We start from the raw sequence: 6,117 nt of genomic DNA, 5'->3' as shown, positions 1-6,117 counted from the left end.
ATGTGGCAACATCAGTAACATTTTGTGGATGAGAAAGCTAAGCTCATGGAATACTTATAGTACTAAAGAATCCTGTAGATTGATAGTGTTTATAATTCACAGTGTTTGAGAAAGATAGATACGGAGGATAATGTACTGTCTGGAAAGCCATGGAAAATGGGTTTAGAATAATGGTCTAATTTTAAGTTTCTCATAGGGCTGTGTGGGGAAAGATTTATGTGTCTTCCCAGAGTAGGATGCTTGGCATGTCTTGGTCTGAATATCAACGTTGGGATCTGGAGAAGTGGTGGTGAAGACTGAGGCAGATATTTTATCATCTTGATACTTTTATATCTTCCAATGTTATAGAAAACCAACTTGGAAAGGGGCACGGTGGAGATGAGGGAGGGACTGGGAGGGAATGAGGGATCGGGACACGGCTGGGATACAGAGTTAATAAAATATAACTGATAAGAAAAAAATAAAATTAAAAAAAAAAGAAAATAAGTACTATAAAAAAAGATAAAAAAAGAAAACCAATAATAATTATAGTTATTATTCTGGGGTCAATTATTTCCCCAAAACCTGCTTTTGTTCTTCAATTTCCTGATTCTTAGGACAAGAAAAATTTCATAGTGGAAAACAGCAACCAACCAACCACTCGACTACTGAAAAGGAAATGTAAGAAGAAATATATTTGTTACAAGGAGATCATGAAATTTGCAGGAAAATGGATGGGACGAGAAAGGATCATCCTGAGCAAGGCCACCCAGACCCAGAAAGACACACGTGTGTTGTGGATATAAACATGTTTTTGTTTTAATACCAGGTGTGGGAGGTGGGACTGAGTCACATAATCCACAGCAGCAAACTATCTGCCTCCTGTGGGCTCTGAGAGGGGCTCTTTGCCGGCTGCAGATGAGTTTAAATTTGAGGACTCTGGAGAGAGAATAAATGCCAGAGCCTAGGGAGTGTGTAAGAGCTCTAAGAAAGAACAAGGCTGCTGCTGCTTCCCTCCTGTGGATCCTCGTTGTTGCTGTTGCAGTGAGACAAGTTGAAGATTTCCTTAAAAGAGGGTTGGACCCTCTCCAAGAAACTCGACTATCCTAACTAGCAGGAATCAGCTAAGAGAACTGCACCCCTCTCCCACTAACCCTTTCTCTCTCCTACCTGGTGTTGGGGTGTTGGAAGAAAAATATTAAAAAAATGTAAATAAGAGTTTTTAAAAAGTACGCTAATGCACATGGTATGTCTTCACTTATCAGCAGATATTACCTGTATATTACAGGATAACTGTACTACTAAGCACAGACTCAAAGAAGCTAAGTAACAAGGAGGGCACAAGGGAGACCCTCCTTGAAACTTACTTAGACATGGAAATAGAATAGACAGTGGAAGAGGAAGTAGAGAGGGAACTGGACAGAAGAGGTTGTGGGAAGGGGAGCCGGGGGGTGGGAAGGGAGAGGAACAGATGTAAGGAGAGTGGGGAGGGGAGGTTTGAGGGCCCGGAGAGAAAAGAAACCAAAGGTGGGGCATCACTGAGACAAGCTGGAGGACTGTGATGATAGGCTACAAGGAGGATATAGGGATGTTCCTAGCTGAGCCTCCTTGCAGCCGAGGACATGAGAGTTGAGGAGCCCACCTTCAAGCTAGGTAGGACCTATAGTGGTCGGAGAAAAATACCAATCCACCTACAAAACCTTCTTACCAAAATTTACCCTCCCTACAAGATGAGCAGTGATAAAGACTGACAGGATGATCGACCAATGCCTGGCCCAAACTGATACCCACCCCATGGGAAAGAGCCAGTCCTTGACACCATTAATGATACTCTGCTACAGAAAGGAGCCTAACTTAACCGTTCTCTGAGAGCCAACCCCTGACACCCCCTTGCCGCTGATAGAATCAGATTCTGAGAGTCACAGCCACACGTCAGGCAGAGCTCAGAAAGTCTTGTGGAAAAGAGGGAGGGGAGGATAGAAGAACCTGGAAGGGACAATAACACTACAAGAAGACCAACCGAGTCAACTAAACAAGACCCATGGCAGCTTACAGAGATGGAAGTACCAACCAAAGGGCATGTAGACTGGACCTAGGCCACATACACATATGTAACCGATGGGCAGTTTGATCTTCATGTGGGTTCCCCAGTAAGCTGAGTGAGTACTGTCTATGATGTGGACTCTGCTGCTGACTTTGCTGAAGTTGGGCTGCCTTGCCTGATTGTAGTGGATGAGGAGAAACTCAGTCTTGATGTGACTTGATGTGCTGGGGTGGGTTGGTGGGTGGAACCTTCTTTTCTGAGTAAAGGGGAGAGGGGAGAGGGTGAAGAGGGTGAGAGGGAGGGATGGGGAGGAGAGGAAGGAGGGGGGCTATGATCAGAATATAAAGTAAATACATAAATTAAAAATAAATTTTTATGTTGAGGTCTTTGATCCACATTAAATTGATTAGAAGAAAAAGTGGGGAAGACCCTAGAACTCATTGGTACAGGAGACAACTTCCTGAACAGAACAACAAGAGCACAGGCTCTAAGAGCAACAATCAGTAAATGGGACCCCATGAAACTGAAAAGCTTCTGTAAAGCAAAGGACACTGTCATCAAAACAAAACGACTGCCTACAGATTGGGAAAGAATCTTCACCAATCCTTTATCTGACAGAGGACTAATATCTAGTATATATAAAGAACTAAAGAAGCTGAAAAGCAGCAAACCAAGTAATCCAATTAAAAATGGGGAACAGAGCTAAACAGAGAATTCTCGAAAGAGGAACATCGAATGGCAGAGAAACACTTAAAGAAATGCTCAACGTCATTAATCATCAGGGAAATGCAAATCAAAATGATCCTGAGATTTCACCTTACACCCATCAGAATGGCCAAGATGAAAAACTCAAGTGACAACACATGCTGGAGAGGTTGTAGAGAAAGGGGAACCCTCCTCCACTGCTGGTGGGAATGTAAACTTGTACAACCACTCTGGAAATCAATCTGGCGCTTTCTCAGACAACTAGGAATAGTGCTTCCTCAAGATCCAGCCATACCACTCCTAGGCATATATCCAAAAGAGGTTCAAGTACACAATAAGGACATTTGCTCAATCATGTTTGTAGCAGCTTTATTTATAATAGCCAGAAGCTGGAAACAGCCCAGATGCCCCTCAACTGAAGAATGGATGCACAAATTGTGGTACATCTATACAATGGAGTATTACTCAGCAATGAAAAATAAGGAAATCATGAAATTTGCAGGTAAATGGTGGAACCTGGAAAGGATCATCCTGAGTGAGCTATCCCAGAAGCAGAAAGACACACACGGTATATACTTACTCATATAGACATATGACATAAGATAAACCTACTAAAATCTGTACATCTAAAGAAACTAATCGAGAGGACCCTGATTAACACTCAATCCCCATCTCGAATGGCAAAGAAGATGGACATCAGAAGAAGAAGAAGAAAACAGGAAACAACTTAGGAACCTTCCACAGAGGGCCTCTGAAAGGCTCTGCCCTGCAGACTATCAAAGCAGATGCTGAGACTTATGGCCAACTGTTGGGCAGAGTGCATGGAATCTTATGTAAGAAATGGGAAATAGTAAGATCTGGAGAGGACAGGAACTCCACAAGCAGAGCAACAGAACCAGAAAATTTGAACAAAGGAGTCTTGCCAGAGACTCATACTTCAACCAAGGACTATTCGTGGAGATGACCTAGAACCCCTGCACAGATGTAATCCATGGCAGTTCAGTGTCCAAGTGGGTAACATAGTAATGGGAACAGGGACTGCCTCTGACATAATCTGGTTGGCCTGCTCTTTGATCACCTCCCCCTGAGGGGGGAGCATCGTTACCAGGCACAGAAGATGACAATGCAGCCACTCCTGATGTGATCTGATAGACTAAGATCAGAAGGAAGGAGAGGAGAACCTCCCCTATCAGTGGACTTGGGGAGGGGCATGCGTGAGAAAGGGGGAGGGAGGGTGGGATCGGGAGGGGAGGAGGGAGGGGCTTATGGGGGGATACAAAGTGAATAAAGTGTAATTAATAAAATAAAATAAAATTTAAAAAAGTTAAAAAAAATTTTTTAAAAAGAAATTTGTTTGTTGACATTTGGGTCAAATGAACATGTAACAGAAGCACGAGTGTTAGAAAATTCTTAAAACACATAAAATCATATCACAGAAAGGGGTTCAAACTTCGGCATGTATTGGTAACTCTGGAAGGCTTTCCAAACAGCTTTAAGCCCCACCCACAGAATTAAAATAAAACCAGTGGGTCTGGGGTGGACTCTGACATCTTCATGTTCATGGATGAAGGCTGCTGCTGTTGAAGAGCCTGCTAGTAACCTTTCCTTGACCATCTATCTGACTAACCTTAAAAATGAGATGAATTATTCAAATATGCATATTTTAAAAGATCTGGGAGAGTCTGTCTGCCAACCTCATGGGATTTGTTAATAAGAATTTCTGAAAATTGGATCACCATTCATTTAATTAATGCTTGTTTTGGCAGCACATTTACTAAAATTGGAACCACACAGAGAAGATTAGCATGGCCCCTATGCAAAGATGACATGGAGATACTGTAAGCAATACATAATTTGAGAAACCTTTTACACCATTAGTTGAAATGTAAAATGGTGCAATGCTATGTAAATAAGTATGAAGGCTCGTCAAAAAACCAAAGAGAATTGCCAGATGATATGGCAAGCACACTTTGGGTATACACAATAAATGTAAAGCAGGATCTTGAAAGGGCGTATGCATTCCCATGTTTGTTGCACTATGATTTGCAATAGCTAGAAGGTAGAAGTAACACATGCCCATTGATGGATGGATGGCTAGAAAAAGAAATGTTTTGTACATTCATTGAACTGTTATTTACCTTTTAAAATATTTTATTTTTTAAATTTACGTGGTGTGTGTGTGTGTGTGTACATCCAGGAAAGCTAGAAGTGGGTTGCAGATTCCCTGAAGCTCCCATTATAGAGGGTTGTAAGCCATGTGATGTGGGTACTAGGGACTGAACTTTGCTCATCTGAAGGAACAGTGAACACTCTTAACCACTGAGCCAACCAGCGCCTAAGTACTTTCATAAAGTGTTGGTGATGCATCCAATTTGAGGTTCTGATCTTGTCTGTAACGTGACCTGTGAGTAAGGATTTTTGAAAGCTCCTTGGATGGTAGTCATGGCTGTCAGGCATTGCTGCATCAGTGATTTGCAACTTGTGGGAAGTTGTAAAAATGTCCTTGAGCATCTTGTCATACTTATATATGCTCAGGAAGCTTTTCCCTCTCATTACCTCTACTAATTCTGATTGCCACTGTTTCCTCTCCTCTTACTAATTTGAGAATTATAGCATTAAATGATTCTTAATTCCTTTCAGATAAAATACATAAGTCAGTTTGAGAAGGTTATGTTCATCATCTGCTTAACATATGTGATCAGAGTCCCTTCTGAGCCTGGTGAGACATTCCTAACTTTGGTCACCCATGTAGACAGTGATCTCCTATCTGTTTCAGCCCAAAGATGAAACACGGCATTGGGTCTAACATTAAACTATTAAAGTTCGACCACTTTGTTTGTGCATTAAGTTTACAGTGCATGAGTCATTTAGAGGATAATTTGAAGGACAAAAGGATAAAGTTTCATTAGAGATGAATATTTGTGTGGAGCGATTAGCTCCTGTCAAGGGTGGTTTGCCCTGAGTTTTTAAAATTTGGTGTTGTTAAAGGTTAGGTGGACAATCCTGAAGAATTAGCTTCAGTGTCAGGGCTTGGAAACTAGCTCCCCCAACGTCACTCATTGAGAGCCAGTTTAGATTTTTATGAGATCAGAAACTTGGCAGAAGAAAAGACAAGGACTTGCCAACCTAATGCTGTTTAATATTAATTAAACTCAGTATAGCTCAGTATCTGTTTCTCAGATATTCCCAGGCAGAATACCAAAGAAGAAAAAAATCCACCACAACATATATATATATATATTTAAATTATATAATCATAATTTTATTCACAATTACATATTCATAAGATGTAATATGTTATATATTTTAGCTTTCTGAATATTTGTAGAGTAACTGAAGAAAATGAATGAATACACCAACTCACTAATTTCTATAACTTGGGCTACCTG

General features: G+C 41.1%; 1 non-coding gene across 1 annotated transcript; it reads left to right on the top strand.

Moving 5' to 3' along the window:
- The first annotated feature begins 4,478 nt into the window (after window positions 1-4,478).
- On the top strand, window positions 4,479-4,585 carry LOC129690929 (U6 spliceosomal RNA). The gene has a single exon (XR_008722382.1). It is a non-coding gene; the product is annotated as a U6 spliceosomal RNA (small nuclear RNA).
- The last annotated feature ends 1,532 nt before the right edge of the window (window positions 4,586-6,117 follow it).

This window comes from Psammomys obesus, unplaced genomic scaffold (assembly GCF_907164565.1).
Source record: "Psammomys obesus unplaced genomic scaffold, mPsaObe1.curated_primary_1811, whole genome shotgun sequence".
NCBI lineage: Eukaryota > Metazoa > Chordata > Mammalia > Rodentia > Muridae > Psammomys > Psammomys obesus.
The sequence above is the reverse complement of the archived record's forward strand: the minus strand, read 5'-3'. Positions and strand labels throughout refer to the sequence as shown.